This window comes from Podarcis tiliguerta (genome assembly GCF_965153285.1).
Source record: "Podarcis tiliguerta genome assembly, chromosome: 9".
Lineage (NCBI taxonomy): Eukaryota > Metazoa > Chordata > Lepidosauria > Squamata > Lacertidae > Podarcis > Podarcis tiliguerta.
The window spans coordinates 43,737,433-43,746,329 of record NC_139542.1 but is presented as its reverse complement, the minus strand read 5'-3'; positions in this window follow the sequence as shown (position 1 = coordinate 43,746,329).

The following is an 8,897-nucleotide window of genomic DNA, read 5'->3' as shown; positions in this document are numbered from 1 at the left end:
ATTTTCTCCAATCGCTTTAGGCTCCAAGGTAACCGGGTGGGAGGAGAACCTGATAATGTATGTACCTTGCTTTTGCAGAGTCACTGAGTGTACTTAGCCATTACTCAGATATGAATAAACAGCATTATTTCATAAAATAAATAACACCCTATCTCCTACTGTGTTGAATCAAGAAAGAGAATTTAACAAATCACAGAACTAAGTGTTAAACCTACAGAAATACTGGTGTTAATGATTTACTTGAGCAGGGCCTTGTTCATACTTTCCTGTTTCTGACTCAATATTGATTATGAATGAAATACAGAACATTTCAATCAATCAATCTCCTTTATTCGCATAAAAAGTGCATCATATACATGGGTCAGAACACAACACAGTTAATGAAACATAGTAAAGGTAAAGGTAAAGGTACCCCTGCTCGTACGGGCCAATGAAACATAGTAGGAGATACTTTAGGATAAAACTGTCCAGACATCATGAGGTACGAAGATGGCTCTTAGAACCTATGGTGACGTAATTTCATAGCGTCACTCAAAAACCTTGTCACATTCTCCACAACGTCATTACTACAATTGTTCAGCAGATAAGACACCCTGGAAGAGACAGTGTGATAAATCCCCTCCTTCAGTAAGGAGGCCAAATACTTATCATATGTTTTTGCATAAAATGGGCAATAAAATAAGACGTGTGTAATGGATTCGACCTGTTTTGTGCCAAAAGGGCAATATATTTCAGAATATGGTCTTTTCGAGAATCTGCCTTTCAAAACTGCAGATGGTAAGACATTAACTCTTGTGAGGGGTAGGTGGGGGTCGTAAAGCTGGTGTAAATATGGAGTGTCCTGGTCAAATTAGGGTGGAATTTCCAACCCCAATTGGGAAAAGGTTTTGTTGGCTGACTGCAAAGGCTTTGGAATTCACTTTCTAGGATTCTGCACTTGATTGTCTGGAATGCTTCCAATTGTGGGAGCATAAGCGGTGACTCAAGTGATAAGCCACAGGTTCTGATTTTGCTCTCAATGCAAGCTAGCCATTTGGAGTGGTGGGATTCTGCCAGCACATGGAAAGTTAAAGAAGACTGATCGGACATGAAATGAAAGCGGAGGCAGAATTTTATAGTGGTGAGCCATGATTTGGTTTCCAGCAGCCTTTGTCCAGTTTCCAGACAAATGGCTGCATATGGCACACAATTTGACAGCTCCAGGATTTTGTGCAGAAATTTGGATTGGATGCGTTCCAACGATTGGTTACCTGCACCAATCCATAATAGAATGTCATGCAGGAGTTTTAGGGCTACTTTGGTGTTAAAGACCTTTAGTGCAGCTGGGACAAACTGATTCCCTATGTTAAGAAATGGGTAATAGCCAGAGCTAGAGCATCCACTCTGTTAAGTACAAGCTTACAATCGTATTTCCAGGAAGCATTATATTGGAAGTGGAAGCCTAGGTATTTAAAGGTTTTAACCTGTTCCAACGGGTTTCCACTGATCTCCCACCTATGAGGCTTCCAAGATCTTGAGAAAACAAGCACTTTAGAATTTGCGAAGTTCCATTCCAGTCTGTTGGCTATACAATATTCCTGGCAGCGACACAGGGTCTGCTTCATGACATCCCTTGTGCGAGACAAGATGACTGCATCGTTGGCATATAGTAAGATAGGAACGTGGATGGAGCTAAGCTTCGGGCAATGGCCATACAGCCTGTGTAAACAGGGTGCAAGATTGTTTAAGAAAAGGTTGAATACCTTAAATACAGAGCTAAGACGCAACCCTGGTTTACCCCTTTGTTGGCAAGAATTTTGGGGGGCTAGCCTGCCTGCCTGAGAGCATCTCACCTGGCAGCACATGGAGCTGTGTAGTTTTCTGATGAGAAAGAGTAACCTTTCATTGATGTTCAATATGGACAGTTTGTTCCAGAGCACCTCCCTCAGGATTGAGTCAAAGGCTCCTTTTAGGTTCAGAAACGCTGTAGAAAGTTTTTGATTAGGAGCACTAGAGTATTTATTCACTAGAGTGGGGAAGTGTGACACAATGATTCAAGGTGGTTTTGACCTGGCTAAAGCCCACCTATTCAGGGCCTGGTAGTGCAAATTGGGATGTGCAGTTCCCAGAAGGTGTTTGGCTTATTGGTCTGTAGTTGGACGGTAATGTGCGCTCTGGTGTCTGAGGCAGCAGCTTCCAACAGATCCCTGACTTTATTAGCCAAGTTTTAATGTTTTAATTGCAGGCTCCGTGATTTATTATTTTATTTTATTTTATTATTTTACTGCCCTGTCATTGTGCCTGCCTGACGTTATCGCCGTCAACATCACCACTAACTGCATTCCAACAGCAGAGAGAGTGCCGGATGAGTCAGCGCCTTGCAGATAAGGAACAATAGACGGCACCATCATTCCTGAAAGCTTGTATTGATGAGGAACAATTACAGAACCACACAGCATAAGCCACTGTGGGGGAAATCGGCCAACGTTATGAGGGGGCCACTGAAGGGTTATCATGGGGCAGAACCAACGAGTAAGAGAAACTGAGGACCATTTGCCCCCTGCGGCCAAACAGTCAAAGATTGGGGACTTCTTTCCTCCATCAGACACTAGTATCTGTTCAAGTCCCGACCCATAACCGCTTTGTCATGTTAACTCACTGTAAAGGTAAAGGTAAAGGTAAAGGTAAAGGTACCCCTGACCATTAGGTCCAGTTGTGGACGACTCTGGGGTTGCAGCGCTCATCTCGCTTTATTGGCTGAGAGAGCCAGCGTACAGTTTCCAGGTCATGTGGCCAGCATGACAAAGCCACTTCTGGCAAACCAGAGCAGCGCATGGAAATTCCATTTACCTTACCACCAGAGCGGTACCTATTTATCTACTTGCACTTTGACATGCTTTTGAACTTCTAGGTTGGCAGGAGTAGGGACCGAGCAACGGGAGCTCACCCCGTCGCGGGGATTCAAACCGCCGACCTTCTTCTGATTGGCAAGTCCTAGGCTCTGTGGTTTACTAGTCCTGCTGGGGGGGGGGGGCAGAGAAAAATCTTAAATTTAGAGCCTCAGTTGTGTAAGAAGAACAGGGAAGCGGCAAATGAAAGTCTGACTGACTTGATACTGCTGGTAGCCGGAACCATTGGTTTTATCTGCAGAAAGCTGGGCTCATTGCAATCCAAATTGGACACTTTAATCAGCAAGGACAAAGAAACATCTAAGAAGGAGTCTGACATGAGTAGATCTAAGCCCTAGGCTCTGTGGTTTATACCACGGTGCCACCCGTGTCCCATCTAAATGTATATACTGGTATGCAAATAAGTAAAACTATAAGCTCTCTCTTCTATAGCTGAGTTTTATTATAACATATGTAGTGTGTGGTCTTAACTCTTGTCCTATACTCCATTATCTCAAAATCTTTATTGTGCACTTAGAGTAATGAATTTACTGAATATAAAAATCCACCTCGCAGTCAAATCTTCTTGCTAATTTTGGGGAAAGTCAAGAGTGAAGATACACAGTTAAAATGTGTTGTAAGTGCTGCATTCCAAGGTCAGAGAATGTTTGTGAAACTGGTTCCACCACACTTAAAATGTGCTTCAGTTTTCACTCTTAAGAACTTGTATCTAAATCCCAGGTTTTTTGTTCATAAAGTTCTTGTGGAATGATGTACTTTGTGGGTCTCTGTCAGCACAGGAAGCCTTAGGAGTGGACTATTAGAAATGCTATTTTTTAAAAAATTTATTTTTTGGTAAAAACATACTACAAAGCAGCAGCATGGCTTCAGACAGACAAATCTACACTTCCAGAACAAATGAGCTCAACCAGACTTATAAACAGGCTCTGGCACTGCAGAAAACATTGATAAGGACATGTTAAGATCAAACCTATTTACAAAAAAATCTGATTACCACACGAAACAGGTACATAAGCAAATGCAAGTCTGAAACTTTCACCACTTACAGCTGCACCATATAATAAGGAAATAGAACCAAAACCCTTTTTAGGTTATCTTCAACAATGGCAGGAAAATGGGATTCATTTAAGTATAGACTCTCTTTCATGGATAACATTTGAAATTGTGTACTGAAATTGATATGGGAGGTCAACATCTGCAATCTTTTTCAGTATTTACAAATGAGACATATAGGTAACTATTTAGTATCAAAGTATGGTTTGTTAAGGGAAAGTACTGACCTTGAAAACTTGGTTATCTTAAAAGTCAAAACCAACAGTTACCAAATGGATTGAATGGCATAATTATTTATGAGTAGCATTGCTTCTAGCCATCTATGCAAAAGTGAATAGGAAAAAGACCTAAGGCATGAGATTCCTTTAGAGACAGGTTGTTTCACAGCAAACCCTAAGTGCTAACCTCAAATAAAGCTTTTATACATTTCCTTTCTACTGATGTTTGACACCTGCACAATTGAATCAAATATATGCCAGAGTAAATAATAAAAGCTGAAAATATGGAGGGACGAATGCTGATATGCTCAATATATTTTGGTCTTGCCCTAGAATAAAGACCATCTGGTTGGTTACACTAAATGAAATTAGCACCGTAACAGGTTATTAGTTTACATATGTTAAAGATTTATTTTTACTTGATGATAGAGAGACAGAGGTCTTGGAAGGCTGCATTTGGTCCCTACCAAATGAAGTTCCCCACCACTGCTTTAGATATTGCTGGACTACAACTCATCCTTGAATATTGGCCATGTTGTTCAGAGCTGATAGCAGCAAGAGTTCAACAGCATTTTATTGGTAAGTTTGATGTAAATTTTATATTTTATGTAAACAGACAGACATCTGGAGAGCCACAGTTTCCTCATCCCTACTTTGGAGTTCCTTTCTGTGACTGCAACTTACAGCACATATAAAAACATAATAGTATGAAGCAATTATTATGTTTTTATATGTGCTGTAAGCTGCCCAGAGTGACTGGGGAAACCAAACCAGATGGGCGGGGTATAAAGAAAATATTATTATTATTATTATTATTATTATTATTATTATGCTTCTCATGTGAAATGCTGGTGGTGTAGTTAGTTAAAAGCTTCTGTAGCACATGAGCAAAGGCACTTCTTAGTAATGAGAAGTTTTGTTTCCTCTCTCTCGATAATACCAGAGAACAACACTCTCCACACATCTAATTAAAGTACATAACGATCGTGAAGACTGAGAACATGGCAGCAGTATCTGTCCCAACCTATGCATGTTCATTTTGAAGGTAGGGGTGGTATTCAGCCTAAAAATGTGCAGTTTCCAGTCACATTGAACTCTCCATGTATATGTGTGTACATGTAGAGGCTCTGGTCACTCAAAGCAGGCCCATTGGAAATTAATGGACCTAACATAGTCATACAGGCAGGGGTACCTTTACCTTTACCTTTAACATAGTCATAAGGGACGCGGGTGGCGCTGTGGGTAAAACCTCAGTGCCTAAGACTTGCCGTATGGTCGTATGGTCGGCGGTTTGAATCCCCGTGGCGGGGTGAGCTCCCGTCTTTCGGTCCCAGCTCCTGCCCACCTAGCAGTTTGAAAGCACCCCTAAGTGCAAGTAGATAAATAGGGACCGCTTTATAGCGGGAAGGTAAATGGCGTTTCCGTGAGCTGCACTGGTGCTGGCTCGCCAGAGCAGCTTCATTATGCTGGCCACGTGACCCGGAAGTGTCTCTGGACAGCGCTGGCCCCCGGCCTCTTAAGTGAGATGGGCGCACAACCCTAGAGTCGGACACGACTGGCCCGTATGGGCAGGGGTACCTTTAGGTAAAGGTAAAGGTACCCCTGCCCGTACGGGCCAGTCTTGACAGACTCTAGGGTTGTGCGCCCATCTCACTCAAAGAGGCCAGGGGCCAGCGCTGTCCGAAGACACTTCCGGGTCACGTGGCCAGCGTGACATTGCTGCTCTGGCGAGCCAGAGCCGCACACGGAAACGCCGTTTACCTTCCCGCTAGTAAGAGGTCCCTATTTATCTACTTGCACCCGGGGTGCTTTCGAACTGCTAGGTTGGCAGGTGCTGGGAACGAACAACGGGAGCGCACCCCGCCGCGGGGATTCGAACCGCCGACCTTTCGATCGGCAAGCCCTAGGCGCTGAGGCTTTAACCCACAGCGCCACCCGCGTCCCTAGGGGTACCTTTACCTTTACCTTTAACATAGTCATGTTCATTCATTCACATTACTGTGTCCTGAGTAAAACACAGTAGATTTCCACCCTGTGACCAGGACCTCTATATGTACAACTGTAGACATGGAGAATTCAGTGTGATTGGAAACTGTCGTTTCAGCTTTCCAGGTTTCATGGAGAGAGCATGCATAGAGTTGTATGGATGGGACTCCAGCCATACATTCAAAATGAACATGTGTAAATTTGGGGTGGAGACAGCCATTGTGATCCCGTTTCCCTCACGACCACATGCTTTCATCAAAAGGTGTGAATGGTTGGCACTTAACTTGATCAAAAACCTTAGTCATGTTACCTTTCCCCCATGCTCAGGAAAAGCAGTTTGCAAATACAAACAAGTTCAGGGAATATTCCAGCTAAAAGATGTCAGATCAAATATCAGTGGCTAGCTGTTTTCCATTTGCTGTTGATTATCTATGCTGGATTGGTAATATTAAGTAGTGGATGGACATAGCAGACGACACAGAGATTTCTCCAAGTAGTTCTTATAGGTAAGCTGGAACCGAACTGAACAGCAAACAGCTCCGCTGGCCTGCTTTTATAGGCAGCCGGCTGTCAACATTGTAACAACAACAACCCAGGGTTTCCCGCCTAAATTAGCGTGGACCTGAGTGAAAACTATATACAAGATACCCCTGGTGGCCAGGGTGAGAACTTCAATACATAACAGGTAGGGCATTTGATTGAGCAACACCATCATTCCATTGCTTGATTCTTCCTGGTTTCTACTGGATTCTAATGGCTGCAATGTGGGACAGTTGATAGGGAACAAAACCTGACCCTCATTCAAAGTGCTGGAATCACAAATGCAAGGCATATGTTTTTGTTTCAGACTAATGATGTCCCCAAGCACATCCCTTAAAGTTCTCTCAGACTTGACTGGCTGCCATTCACTCCCATGGGAAAAGGTAAAGTACTGCACTTCATAACAACGAACATATAGCTTAAACTGAGTTTGCACCGTTATTTTTGCCTACTTTCTCTCCCTCTCTTCTTTGGGATTCAGTAATATTAACTTAAAAATAAAAAGCAGTTAGCTTCTCCATGGTGCACTCTGTTAATGATTTTCAGTTATTTTGTTTTGCTGAAGAGTAGTTACAATACACTGACACCCTTCTCCCGTGTCATACAAAATAGATTATATTTACAAAAATGCAAGAATAAACACAAAAGTGTCAAGTCCTTTAGTGATCAGGGATTATAGGGTGACTTGTATATAAACTCAATTTTATTAAATCTGCCTATAATGGGAAGAGGGACAGATTGCATGCACTACATAACTTTCACATTACTTTGTAAAATAATAACTTTGTCAAATAATAATGACATATTGTGTGAAGAATTTAATGCTAAAATCACATGTATATTAAATGGGAAACTGTGTAGTCAATTACCTATCAGTAAACTGGTTATATAGAGCTAATATGAGTGATTGAGACCTGATGTACTAAATGTTCTTATAAGTAGTAGTCATGTCTACTTTAGTACAATTGTTCAGTTTAATTTTTCAGTACTGTGATGGAACAGCACTGAGGAAAGCAGGATTCTTTGGAGTAACTTTGGAAGAGCCAGGAGAATTAATTTTGGTCCCAACCTAAAATAAAAAGAAGAATTCAGGACATATCCATTCATCCCCTGTAGCAGAACCTTGATATTCCTTTTGTGGTTGCTAACACTGAAACAAATATTGCCAAAGGACATTGCTTTCAAAATCGAGAGATGTCTGCAGACTGTTGTGGCAGTGACTTCATAATCTACTGAAGCAATTTCTTCATTTCAAGACCCTTTTTTAAAAAAGTAACCAAAAGAAGCATTGCAACATAAACATTTTCTATAATATCCCCATCTGAAGCTTACAAAATTTTATTTTAAATTAATAGAAATACTGTATGACTTCTATAAGAGAGTCTGTGTACTGGTCCAGTAAGCGCTTCCGCTGCGCCACCAGCAACAGCTTTCTTTGCAGAGTATTAATTAAGTCCAGTGCAGAGATTCTTGTTGCAGTACAAGCTCCAAAGTCTCAGCAGCAAAAAAACGACACAGGGAAGCCTGTCTTTCCAAAGACAGGTTTATTGCAGAAAGATAACAGAAACACCTCCGGAGCTTTCAGACATTTTTTGCTTCACGCCCAGCACTCCCAACAACAGGCAGAGAAAACAAACACTCTTTATATACTGAGCAACTTAACAACTTAACGAGCTTGACTACTTAAAGTCACATTACATTGCTAATTTGCCAGCGTCTTAGGTTTCACACCCTAACACCCCCTCTCGCTGGCAATACAAAAAACAAAAATTACTTCAGACCCATTTCTTCACAAAAGTTTTCATGCCGCTGAAACCCAAGCGGTTTTGTAAAACCATCAGCTTGATTTTCATGACTGGGACAGTAATTTAATTTAACAATTCCTGCTTTTACCGTTTGACAAACATTTTGAAAGCGGATATCCAAATGTTTTGTACGACCTTTAAATTGCCCATTTTGTGCTAACTTAAGACACGGTTGATTATCACCCCATACAGTGATTGGAGTGATGGCCTTTTCATACATCTCTTGTGCCAAGCATTTGTAAAATTCTAGATCTCTACATAACTCAGATAAGGCACAGAACTCAGCTTCTGTTGACGACAAAGCGATCAGGTTCTGTTTCTTGGATCTCCACCCAATCAGAGAGTTACCAAATTTTATTACACAGCCAGACACTGATTTTCTATCTTTTAAATTTGCCCAATCACTA